Genomic DNA, 13563 nt, shown 5'->3' with positions numbered 1-13563 from the left:
GAGACTTGGGTTCCATCCCTGAGTTGGGAAGATCCCCTGGAGAAGGAAATGGCTACCCACTCCAGTATTCTTGCCTGGAGAATTCCATGGACAGAGGAGGCTGGTGGGCTATAGTGCATGAGGTCGCAGAGAGTTGGACACAACTGAGGATGCGCGCACACACATGCACGCGCACACACAGACACACACACAGACACACACACACAGACACAAACACTTTTTTTTTGGACAGAGGCCTTTCCTCATATCCGGAAACAAAAGCAGCCCCTACTGCTGCTTTATTTCTCCAATTCCGTAATCAGCCCCAAATCTGAATAGGTTCCTTCTTCGGACACAGGCCAGCCCACATGGTAATCTCTCCTTACACAGCCCACCCTCCTGACCTCGCAGACAAAGAAAAGTGCTCTGAGAGTCCTCTGGAGATGACAATGCACCAATATTTTCGCTTGCATTCCAAAATACAGCAAACTTCCTGTCCCAGCTGCCGCCTACCAAGTTCCTCGAAAAGGTCACTGTCACAGCGCTGGGGGCAGGTCATCAGCCAGCCCCAGAAGGCAGCCCCATGAGGCTGAACCTTGCTTCCATCCATGTCCATGGCAGGTGCAAACTGATTTCTTTTTGAAGAAGAAACCCCTCTGAAGTGGCTAGAAGTAGCTTTGCCAACTACTAAACTAAGTTCTTGAACTGCTACATGAAAACCATTATTGATCTACTATTTAAAAATATAAAAAGCAGCACTGAAAATCTGTTGTTCTATTTAATACTGCTAAGTAAACTCTTGTGGATTTATATAAGACCTGTTACCCTTTATATCACAATGACAGAATTTACTGGATAATTCTCAGTTTTGACATTCATCACCATAAAGTAAGAAGCTAAGCTATTTATTGCAAAATAATTTTTAACAACGTGAAAAGCAAAGTATAACAAAACAATGACTAAAGAATAGAAACGAATTTATGTGAATTCAGTACGAAAATTCCATTGCTTTGCAGTCAATGTGTGCTATTTCAGGGTAACGGAAGCTCTTTGAAATATAAAGTACATTTAAAGAGAGATTGACACCCTTACATTTAAAACAGTGTTTACAAAAAGAGCGGTATCGCTGTGTGAATTAGGCATATTATAGAACTAAAAAACCTCCTGTTTCAATGAAAAATAAAAATAATCAATGACTTTACAAGAAAAATGTGTAGCGTGTTATTTGAAGAGTAGACTGTGAAGTTTCCCAAATTCAGCTTTGATTTGGATGTAAATTTTCAGCGCTACAGCATGGGATGCGGCGGTTTTCAAGTCACCTGCATGTTTTAAGCTTTTTGCCCTCTACTCAGTAGCTTTGTTCATTGTGCAGATAAGAGACTGATGCAAAGAGAGATGCTTTCATTGAAAGATCCCAAACAAATGTTCTCAGAAAATGAAGACATTGTCCTAGAACAGAGACCAACTGTTCAGGTTAACAGAGCAAGAGTCTTCAGTACTACACTGACTTGTATTTGCTACTGTAAAAGAGAACATGTGTATTCTTCAGCTCACAATAGCGTTAGGTTAAAAAAAAAGTTGAAATTAATCACTGTATGTCATTAAGTAGATTCCCTCAAAAGACCAAACATAAGACCCAGAAGAGCGAAAACAAGACTTTTTCTTAAAACTTTTCACGTAACTTCATATGAACTGAAACATTAGAAAGATTAATAATTTAAAGATAAAATAGCTGGGAAGCACAAAAAAAGTCATCACTTAGAAGTAATGTATAAAAAACCAACTAAAACTGGATCAACTCAATAGACCTGAATGTAAGAGCTAAAACTACTGAACTTTTAAAAGAACACAATAGAAGAAAGGCAAGATGACTCTTCTTCCTGCCAGACTGAGTTGGTGTAGTGTATTCTTGGTTATCAAAATACTCATAGCTTTCGGACTTTGAAATGGTAAATATTCATGATGTGTGAAACAGCATGATACATAACTGTAGGATCTTAATTACATAAAAATTAATGCTTAGCTGTGAAAATACACAAATGAAACCTACAAGAACATGTCAAATGGTAAACTACTTGTGATTATGGATGACTTTGTTTTTTGCTTCTTGCGTTTTTGGTTTCCTATTATGCACATGTTAACATTTAAAAAATAAATGTTATTTTAAAAACCTTAAAAAAAGAATACAATAGGAATAAATTATTTGTGCCTTTGGATTAAGAAATGGTTTCTTACATGTAACACAAAAGTGCATGACAATAAAAAACAGATAAACTGGAAATTATCAAAATTTCAAACTTTTGTGCTTCCAAAAACACCATCAAGAAAGTGAGAAGATAACCCACAAAATGGGAGGAAATATTTACAAGACATATCTGATAAAGGGCATGCATCCAGAATACATAAAGATTGCTTGTAATTCAACAAGGAAACAAATGACCCAATTTAAAAATGGGCAAAGAATTGAACGGTCATCTCTCCAAAGAAGACACACAAGTGGACAAGCACATGAAAAGATGCTAAACATCATTAGTCATTAGGGAAATGCAAATCAAAACCACAATGAGACAGCACTTCACACTCTAGAATGGCTATAAACAAAAAGTCAGTAATAATGTGCAGAAATTAGAACCTTCGTACATTGTTGGTGGGAATGTAAAATGGTGCAGACATTTTGGAAAAGAATCTGGCAGTTCCTCCACTGATAAAACACAGAGTTCCTATATGACCCACCAACTCTACTCCGAGGCATACACATGTCCAAGAGAAATGAAAACATATGTCCACACAAAAGACCGTATTTGAAAGTCCTTTCAGCAGCACTCATAAGAGCCAAAAGTGGAAACAGCCCAAACGTCCAGCGACTGATGAACTGATACATAAAATGTGACAGATCCATACAGTGGACTATTTACTCAGCCACAAAAAGGAATGAAGTGCCGAAACAGTGCATCATAGATGAAACTTAAAAACATGATACTATCTACGTGACAGAGGTCAGTCACAAAGGGCCACGTGCTGCATGACTCCACTCAGACAACATGTCCAGGACAGACAAATCCTGACAAAGCAGACTGGTAGTTCCCAGAAGCAAGGGAAAGGGTGAAAAGTGACTGCTACTGGGTCTGAAGTTTCTTCTGGCAGCAACAAAAATAGTGGTGACAGTTATACAACTTCTGGAATATACCAAAGACCCCCAAACTGAACACTTTAAAAGAGCAAAGTTCATGGTTTGTGACTTATTCCTCAATAAGGCTGTTAGTGGGGCTTCGCAGATGATGCTAGTGGTAAAGAATCCACCTGCCAACGCAGGAGACATAAGAGAACCGGGTTCCATCCTTGGGATTCACTGGAGGAGGGCATGGCACTCCACTCCAGTATTCTTGCCTGGAGAATCCCAGGGACAGAGGAGCCTGGCGGGCCACAGTCCATAGGGTCATGCAGAGCCAGACACAACTGACTCCACTTAGCATCAGTTCAGTTCAGTCGCTCAGTCACATCTGACTCTTTGCGACCCCAGGAATCACAGCACACCAGGCCTCCCTGTCCATCACCAACTCCGGAGTTCACTCAGACTCACGTCCATCGAGTCAGTGATGCCATCCAGCCATCTCATCCTCTGTTGTCCCCTTCTCCTCCTGCCCTCAATCCCTCCCAGCATCAGAGTCTTTTCCAAAGAGTCAACTCTTTGCATGAGGTGGCCAATGTACTGGAGTTTCAGCTTCAGCATCAATCCTTCCAATGAACATCCAGGACTGATCTCCTTTAGAATAGACTGGTTGGATCTCCTTGCAGTCCAAGGGACTCTCAAGAGTCTTCTCCAACACCACAGTTCAAAAGCATCAATTCTTCGGCGCTCAGCCTTCTTCACAGTCCAACTCTCACATCCATAGATGACCACTGGAAAAACCATAGCCTTGACTAGATGGACCTTTGTTGGCAAAGTAATGTCTCTGCTTTTCAAGATGCTATCTAGGTTGGTCAGAACTTTTCTTCCAAGGAGTGTCTTTTAATTTCATGGCTGCAGTCACCACCTGCAGTGATTTTGGAGCCCAAAAAAATAAAGTGTGACACTGTTTCCACTGTTTCCCCATTTATTTCCCGTGAAGTGATGGGACCGGATGCCATGATCTTCATTTTCTGAATGTTGAGCTTTAAGCCAACTTTTTCACTCTCCTCTTTCACTTTCATCAAGAGGCTTTTTAGCTCCTCTTCACTTTCTGCCGTAAGGGTGGTGTCATCTGCATATCTGAGGTTATTGATATTTCTCCTGGCAATCTTGATTCCAGCTTGTGCTTATTCCAGCCCAGCATTTCTCATGATGTACTCTGCATAGAAGTTAAATAAGCAGGGTGACAATATACAGCCTTGACATACTCCTTTTCCTATTTGGAACCAGTTTGTTGTTCCATGTTCAGCACAGCACAGCACAAAGCTGTTAGTGCTTTAAAAAGTTACCTACTAAAAAAAAATAAAATAAAATAAAAAGTTACCTACTCTGTGGAAATAGCATCGAGCTCAAGGATAGGGGTCCCAGGTCCTGCTCTGGTTATGAACCCAGGTTTGTTAAATGCCAGTTTTCCTGTGAGCCTTAGTTTGTGTGTCAACAGCTTGGCCTGGGCTAAGATAGAGGGCCCTATCCAGCTTCAAAGAGGTCATTGTACCATCATGCCAGATCTCAAAACATGGCAACAATCCCAGGGCACATTTAGGAGTCACTAGAAATTTCATATTCTATCCTGGTTAAGGTACAGTCATTACGTGAGGGATAACTGTCAAGAGAGTAAATATTCCAAAAACAAAAGAGGATCAAAAAGGAACAGAAAAGCAGCAGAACCAAGCTGCCCCTGGAAACACCAGCCACTCAACAGTGCTAGATGCCATCCCAGATCTTTCCAACCAGCCCTGATGAATTAAGCTCCCACTGTGCAAGGGAAAAACCTCTCTATGTCTCTTTTCTAAGGACTGGTTCAGAAAATTCTACACTGAATGATTATGTGCTTGTAGCACAAACATTTAAAAGGGTAAAACTTTCAAAGATTAACAGGAGGCCACATCAGGTAAGAAAGGTAAAGGAAAACACAGCAGCCCCCTTCGCTAGCTAATTCCTCTCTGTCCTTCAAGATTTAGCACAGGAAACAATTCCTCCTAGAGGTATATATTCTGCCTCCCTTCGCAACCATCAGCCTGGACCCAATGTCTGTATGTGATCCCAGAACACCTGGGCTCATGGACGGGAGCAAGTAAATACCTGAATTACATCTCACCTGCATCGCCCATCAGCTCAAGCTCAGCACATCCAGCCCCTGATGGCATCATCCAGTCTCTCCACTACCCAACCCAGGCCTGCCATTTTTCCTAGTTTTGGAGAAGGGCATCACCATCTGTTGCTTTCAAACTATGATGCTGGAGAAGACTCTTGAGAGTCCATTGGACAGCAAGGAGATCAAATCCGTCAATCCTAAAAGAAATCAACCCTGAATATTCATTAGAAGGGCTGATGCTGAAGCTCCAATACTTTGGACTAACAGATGCTGGTGGGAAATCTATATTCAGTAGGAAGAAGGGTGAATTATAGAATTGTTTTAAAAGATTTATAGCTTTCATTTAGGATCACACACACAAAAAGGCCAAAGAACTATTATAGACCTTTCAGCGTAACTTTTAGGAAGAGAAAAGAATTTATGACCTACTGATTAGACAGTTCAAACTGTGGAAAATTCTTAAAGAGATGAGAATACCAGACCACCTTACCTGCCTCATGAGAAACTGTATGCAGGTCAAGAAATAACATTTAGAACCTGACATGAAACAACAGACTGGTTCAAAACTGGGAAAAGAGTACATCAAGGTTGTATATTGTCTCCCTGCTTATTTAACTTCTATGTAGAGTACATCATGCAAAATGCCAGCCTGGATGCATCACAAGCTGGAATCAAGATTGTCAGAAGAAATATCAACAATCTCAGATATGCAGATGATACCACTCTAATAGCAGAAAGTGAAGAGGAACTGAAGAGCCTCTTGATGATGTTGAAAGAAGAGAGTGGAAAAGCTGGCTTAAAACTCAGCATTCAAAAAACTAAGATCATAGCATCTGATCTCATCACTCCAGGAAAAGTGGAAACAATGACAGGTTTTCTTTTCTTGGGCTCCAAAATCTCTGTAGATGATGACTGCAGCCATGAAATGAAAAGACACTTGCTCCTTGGAAGAAAAGCTATGACAAACCTAGACAGCACATTAAAAAGCAAAGATATCACTTTGCCAACAAAGGTCCATCTAGTCAAAGCTATAGTTTTTCCAGTAGTCATGTATGGATGTGAGAGTTGGGCCATAAAGAAGACTGAGTGCCAAAGAATTGATACTTTTGAACTGTGGTGTTGGAGAAGACTCTTGAGAGTTCTGTGGACAGCAAGGAGATCAAAGCAGTCAATCCTAAAGGAAGTCAACCCAGAATATTCACTGGAAGGACTAATGCTAAAACTCCAATACTTTGGCCACCTGATGCAAAGAGCTAACTCATTGGAAAAGACCTTGATGCTGGGAAAGATCGAGGACAGGAGGAAAAGGGGACAACAGAAGATGAGATGGTTGGATGGCATGATCAACATAATGGACATGAGTCTGAGCAAACTCTGGGAGATAGTGAAGGACAGGGAAGCCTGGTGTTCTGCAGTTCATGTGGTCACAGAGTTGGACACGACTTAGCGACTGAATAACAACCAAGATAGTTCATCAGAAAGACCTAACAGCAGAGTATGCCTCAAATGGAGGCACATACACCGCCCCCCAGAGCATCATTCATGTTGTTATAGGAAGGGAGGAAGGAAAGGAGGAAGAAAGGCAGGAAGCAAGGAAGGAGAAGGAAGGGTATAAATAGTCTTGTTAAATTATTATATATGGTAATATTTAGAATTCATGAATAATTTCTTGCTTTTGAATATAAACCAGAAATCTTCTAATGAAAGATGACTAAGTGAAGCTGAATGGCTGAAGATTAAGATTCCTAGCTTAAATTGCCAAAGTTCTATGTATAAATATGTTCAGTGTGCTTTGCAGGATTCTAATGCACAATTAATCATCTTACTCTAGCATGACAAATTACTTCCACCTTCTAAAAATAGTTTTAAATCCCTACAGTAAATCCCAAATATCAAATTAGCATATATAATAATCCCAGAATCAAGTCATATGGTCTTAAACTAGATTCATTTTGCTACCAAAAAATACAAGATCATAGTAGCATGACAGAAATTAAGTCTCACAAATTATTTCAGTTGCAAAAATGTGTTATCCGAGGAATTGTAATGTTGAGGTAAAAGGCATCGTAAGAATTGCTCTAAATTTTAATTCCTGCTCTGCCACAAGGCACCAGAGCCTTCAATTTAATTCAAATAACAGATAGGGACATTAAACAATAATATACAGAGCTGTGCAAGCAAAATTTCTAATGATACAAACACAGGAGTAAGCATTCCTTTCAAAACAGAGTATTGATTCCTGATGCAGCATAAATGGTCATCAAAATATTCTCTCCATTTCAGACAGCAATTTCCCTATAATACATATGTATGTAAAAGATATCTATCCATCTATCACCACTTCTGAATAATATGTATATATGTAAGATAACTATCAACAAAATTATTCATCATTGTTATAGAATTCAAGGTAATTTACTGTAATGGAAATTTTATTTTTCATTTTTTGTAAGCCAAAAGAATCATGCTGGTCATTTTCATACTGTTTCATACAATCACCAGATATCACAAGACGGGGTGGGGGGGGGTGGTGTATTATCTCCCCTTCACCTATAAACAGGATTTCCATATAATGTATCTTCCAAACCAGGGCCCTTCACAGATGAAAGGGGATTCTACTAATACTACTCTGGGACAAGGGACGCAAACTGGGACTATCCTGGGCAAACGAGGATCCTCCACATAGTGAACAAATTGAGAAAAGCTCCCTAATTTCTCAAATTCACACACAAGGTCAGGAGGGAACTGGAGAGAAAAATCCATGTATAACTGGAGATCAAAAGAATAACAATCACCACCCCTCCCCCCCCCCAAAAAAACCCCACAAAACACAAAAGTCAGCAGGAAGTCAACAAATGTAGTAGCAGTGCTTCTTTCTTTCATACACTGCTGTTATTGTGAGCTTATCACGATGACTTGTAGGAGACTTCCTGAGTTGACTATTATTGCTTCCACCAACACTTTCTCAAATCCCCTTGCAATTCCTATAATTATGCTAGGTGAGTAATGTGGAAGCTAAATTTTCCAGGCACTGGGAAGATGAAACTCTCTGAAGTGTAGAATGAAAATAGAAAAATCTAGACCTGTTGAGTGTTACCAAGCACAATCTCCCAACAGTAAGTGGGCAGCAGTTACCTTATTAAGAGATGTTTACTAAGTATATCATCCCAGGAGGCTCAACTGCCACAAGCCATCAATGGCCTTGATTGTACTGAACACACAAAGAACTAAATACATGCAACTTTGCTGCTTTTAAAACTACTTATGCTAACCAAAAAAAAAGAACAAAAAACAAAACACTACATTGCTGCACCTATTATAAGCAGACACAAACAGCAGTCACAACTGTTTCACAGAGATTAACAGCATCCGTCACCATCTAATTTACATTCAGTAGGAAGTTTATGAGTGGGTTTCTGATCATTCATTTACATTTACTATACAAATTATTCCTCCATGTTTTAAGCCAAAGAATCTCTGAATATGCATTACCAAATTTAAGACAATTTTATTTTTCTGGTTATAGCTCTAATAAGAAATCATTAGCTGTATATCATTCAACCAGATTCTCGATTTTCAAATTTTACTTCTTCATGTTTACAAATGTATTAAACGAAACCAAGTAAATTTTTTGTCATAATCCTACTGCTCCTTCTGTCAATATTATAAAAAAATTATTTGCATTTATAGAAAAGCAAGCTTTTTTAAAGAGGCAATATACACATTAATGTAACTTTTTCTTTTCTTCTCATACCTATCAATGTTTTGTGAAGTCTACAACTGTTTGAAAACTACATTTGTTTTGCAGGAAAGCAATAGTGATTAATAACAACCTCTCTGAATTGGTACTGATTCAGTTCTCTTTCTTAAATCATACAAATCTATTGGAATAGTTGTAAACATTGATATAATACTAGTACTAAAAGATTAAGTACTAAAGTTTAAATTTTGTGAGGCCAGGGGCCTTGTATTTGTTTGTTCTTTCCATCTGCTTTATCCATCAAAGACATTTTTCCACAACTGCAATTTTCTTTTCTATAGACAATTTTTAATGACATTAATGAAAAGAAGTACTATGGATAATCCAAGAGACACACAGTTTAGAAGTTATGTTGTTGAAATTCATTGTGTGTGATTAGTGAAATGGTTTTGTCTTTCCTGATTCTATGCTACGTAATGACACTAAATAATTCAGTTTGTTTTGACTAAGTATATTCTGAGAGGGCCAACAAGTACCCAGCCCAGCATGAAACTTAAACCGTTTCACATAGAGGTTGGGTTATAAATATTCAAAACTGCTCTATTTCTAAAGGGGGTTATCTGGAGATCTCTCTTGTCCTGTTTCCAAAGAGATAAGCTGCCACTGATTAAACCACTATTACATGTGAGTGTACATAAGACTAGTCTGTCCAGATGAATTCATTTTTCAGAATCTAGGGAGATCTCGTTCTTGTTGTTGTTCAGCTGCTCAGTCGTGTCCACCTCTTTGCGACTCCATGGACTGCAGCACATCAGGCCTTCCTGTCCTTCACCATCTCCCAGGGTTTACTCCAACTCATGTCCATCGAGTTGGTGACGCCACCCAACCATCTCATCCTCCGCTGTTCCCTTCTCCTCCTGCCTTCAATCTTTCCCAGCATCTGGGTCTTTTCCTATAAGTCAGTTCTTTGCATCAGGTGCTTTAGCATCAGTCCTTCCAATTCAGGACTGATTTCCTTTAGGATTGACTGGTTTGATCTTGCAGTCCAAAGTACAGACATCTCTACTTTCATCAATGTAAATAAACAACACCAATCTCAAAAAAGTAAAAAGCTTCCCCGATCTCTGAAAATTATACTGATGTTTACAACCCTTCCAGCAGATCTGGACAATTTAAGAAAGAGAACTGAACCAAGGCAAAGAGGTTGTTACTAATCATCTGCTGCAACACAAATGTAGTTTTCTAGACTTCACCACTACACTGATATTATATGAGAAGAAAAAGTTATACTAATGTGTGTGTCCTCTTAGAGTGCTTCCCTATAAAGCCACTACTCAATTCTAGTATTCAAGTGCAGAAGCAGCCAGAGACGACAGGTGAATGTGCGGCTGGTAAAACTTCATTTACTAAACAGGCAGCATGCCAGACCTGGTCCCCAGGGGTCACAGTTTACCTGGGTAAACTCTGGGTGCTCTCTGATGGGGGGAACTAAAGTAGAGTGAAATCAGACTTGTGTGAATAGCACCAAGTTCCATTTCTGAGAATCACCACTTTCCACCCTGGGGCACTGCCGCCACCACCACTCCCTATGGAGGAAGCCCCAACGTAAGGAAAGCTACCTAGCCATCTGATATATTTTTTTAAAAAGTCATAAACTCCTAGGATGGGGTGCTCCTTTCCCCTCCTAATGCCGCTGTGACTGTCCTGTGCTACGGTGCCCACATCCTGTGCCGTGACAGGACATGCTAATTTGGGGTTCTGAGCCCTTGGCTTTAGGCGACAGGTGAACAGATAAGCAACACTTGGAAATTATGCGACAAACTGGGTTAATGCACACGTCGATTTGCCGCTTTCATCAGATCTCCAACGAGTCAGGCAAGGATCCCCAATCAAGTTGTTCTCATCCATACACACTGTGAACACACTGCCTGGTACAGATGTGTACTGGAGGGCGGGGAGGACCTGCGGGGGTCGGAGCCTAAGTATGACCACAGGCCCTGATGGCACCTCTCGTGTTCTTTCTTATCACCTTGGATGACACTGATCTACCTGTTTTCACTTGGTTTCCAAAGCACTTGCGATATCACACTGTAATCATAAAATACAGTATACTCCTCAATTACAGGAAGGGACTTGACTACAAGTGGTGGACTTTGTGACAGACGGACATCAGGGGCAGACGCTCTCTGGAAAGGCTGGCATTTTGTCATTCTTATCCCAAGGTGAGTGAGGCTTTGACTCTACATATGGGTTTATGTATATAAATACACACACACACCCACAGGGTTGGTCGAAAGTTCGTTCAGGTTGTCCCATAAGATGCTATGGAAAAACCCAAATGAACTTTTTGGCCAACCCAATATACATGCATGCATAGACCATGGCAGGCAATTAAGGAACAAGCATTTTAAATGCCAAGAGCGAAACGAAGAAAGTTCTTATTTCAGTTTCACATGGCAGTTTCTACCCCTCCTCCCCCAAGTCTTTCTTGTTGGGGAGAAAGCGGTAGGAAGACAACAAACATTTGAAACAGAAAACCTCCCTTGGCAGGCAATTCCCAGAATCCTGCTGAATTATCACCTTCCACTAACAGTTCTCCAGGACCCTAGTGTTTCCAGTGGTCATGCATGGATGTGAGAGCTGGACCATAAAGAAAGTTGAGCACCGAGGAATTGATGCTTTTGAACTGTAGTGTTGGAGAAGACTCGGACATGAGTTTGAGCAAGCTCTGGGAGATGGTGAAGGACAGGGAAGCCTGGCAAGCTGCAGTCCATGGGGTCTCAAAGAGTCAGACACAACCGAGCGACTGAACAACAATGTGCAACGTGAGTGAGGAAAAATTCTTGTGGGTCAGAGAACTGGGAGAAGCAGAGGAGAGGAGGGAAGCAGGGTTCTCGAACCAGCTAGCAGCTTTCCAGCCATGTGACTTTGAGCAAATGATTTCCTTTCCTTCAGCCTCTTGTTCCTGGTAGGTAGTCTTATGTCAAAGAGCCATTGTGAGAATTAAATGCAGTAATGTATATAAACTATTGTGCAACAACCAGCACCATCATTACCCTCAATAAATGTTGATTATAATTATCATCCAGGAGTCAACACCAATGGCTCTGCCTGACTGAGGAAGAATAAGGAAGAATTGCTTTTAATACTTTTGTGAGTCTGGGACAAGAAGGTAATAGGCATCGCTTCCTTCTTTTTTATTTTGCAACCATTCAAGATACAGTGCTAACAAAAAGTGGAAGTCTGACGAATACTCGTTTGCATCAACTGTGAAGACCAAAATGGTCATTTTAACCATCACTGCTGTTGTAACTTTGCAGTTTCCTTCAAAGAAATAATGGTAACATGCCTTAAACCAGGCTTGATTGTTTTTTTCTTTTTTAATTTTCCTGTTAAGCACATACTCTTGAAGGGAGGAGAGTTTATTTGGGGTAATCACATATGTCTGAAAAGACTGTATGAAAAGATCAATAACTGTGTAACTTAGATGTGTAGACTACTATGGAGGTCAGGCAGGCAAAAGCTCAAGAATCTTTTAAGAGGAGGGAGAAGAGAAATAGCATGTCTCTTTACGCATGCACACTGGCCAGTGGAGAAAAGTCTTATTAACTACCTCCCTTTGCCAGTAATTGGACCTATAAAAAGAGATCATTACAGCAAGGGTAAGCCCGTACCTTTCTGTCTGAGACACAACCAGTTAGAACACTTTATACGGTATTCTAATTTTCTGAGTACTCAGCAATCTTAGTATCCATCAACTTATAACTGATCTTCAGTTCAAACTACAGAAGCTATCCTTGGCAATACTTTCCCCTCCCTGCCAGGCCAGAAAACTGGCCGAAATCCCACAGCAAAATTTAAAGGCATCTTTTAAAGCACTATACGCAAGTCAGCAATTTTGGAGTATGAAAAAGCTAAACTCCATTTAAGTGATTAATTCAACCCCTATGCCAACAGTTACTTAAAATTATTTAAAACTTAAACAGCTAAAAGAATAATAATACGGCTTTGGGGTTGCAACATTTGGAACCGCAAGCTTATGAACCTTGATCTCCTACCATCGTTAGCACAGGTTCTACTCCAGCCTGATGAATTACTCACTCACACGACCTGTTTTATGACCACTACTTTGAAGTCTCCCAACATTATTCCTCTAGCCCTGAACTCTCTCAAGATGTAAGCCAAGTCTTCTAATTACTTCTGAACGGAATTTCCCTTAAATAAATTCCTCAAGCTCAACATATTCAGAAATTAGCACAAGACTCTTGAGAGTCACACTCCTGGTCCACGGAAAGACTGCACACCTCCATGCTTCTGACGTTGGATGTGGCCATGGGATCTGCCACGAAAAACAAAATATAAGAGGAACGTGAGGGGCAGCGCTGCTGGGTGGATGCGTTAAGGGGCCAGTGCATGATCTGCGTATTTGCTCTCCTGTCTCATCAGGTGTGGAAGCACCAGCACAGGCCTACAGGGAGGATGAGGACCCAGGGGAGAGCCCTCGGTCAGCTCATGATAAACAAGGAGCACGAAGAAGAGACAAACCTCTGCTGTCTTCACAGGCTGACATTTGGGAGCAGTTATCACAGACTGAACCGAACTGAACCACAGCCTCCAGAC

At 40.5% G+C, this 13563-nt stretch overlaps 1 protein-coding gene across 2 annotated transcripts in view; it reads right to left on the bottom strand.

The window, feature by feature from the left end:
• Nucleotides 1-13563, bottom strand: part of GAREM1 (GRB2 associated regulator of MAPK1 subtype 1) — a 236686-nt gene that overhangs the window by 202847 nt on the left and 20276 nt on the right. The gene's annotated exons all lie outside the window — the stretch shown is intronic.

The sequence above is a fragment of the Ovis aries genome, chromosome 23 (assembly GCF_016772045.2).
Source record: "Ovis aries strain OAR_USU_Benz2616 breed Rambouillet chromosome 23, ARS-UI_Ramb_v3.0, whole genome shotgun sequence".
NCBI lineage: Eukaryota > Metazoa > Chordata > Mammalia > Artiodactyla > Bovidae > Ovis > Ovis aries.
Note: the sequence above shows the minus strand (reverse complement) of the source record. Positions and strands in the feature narration are given on the sequence as shown.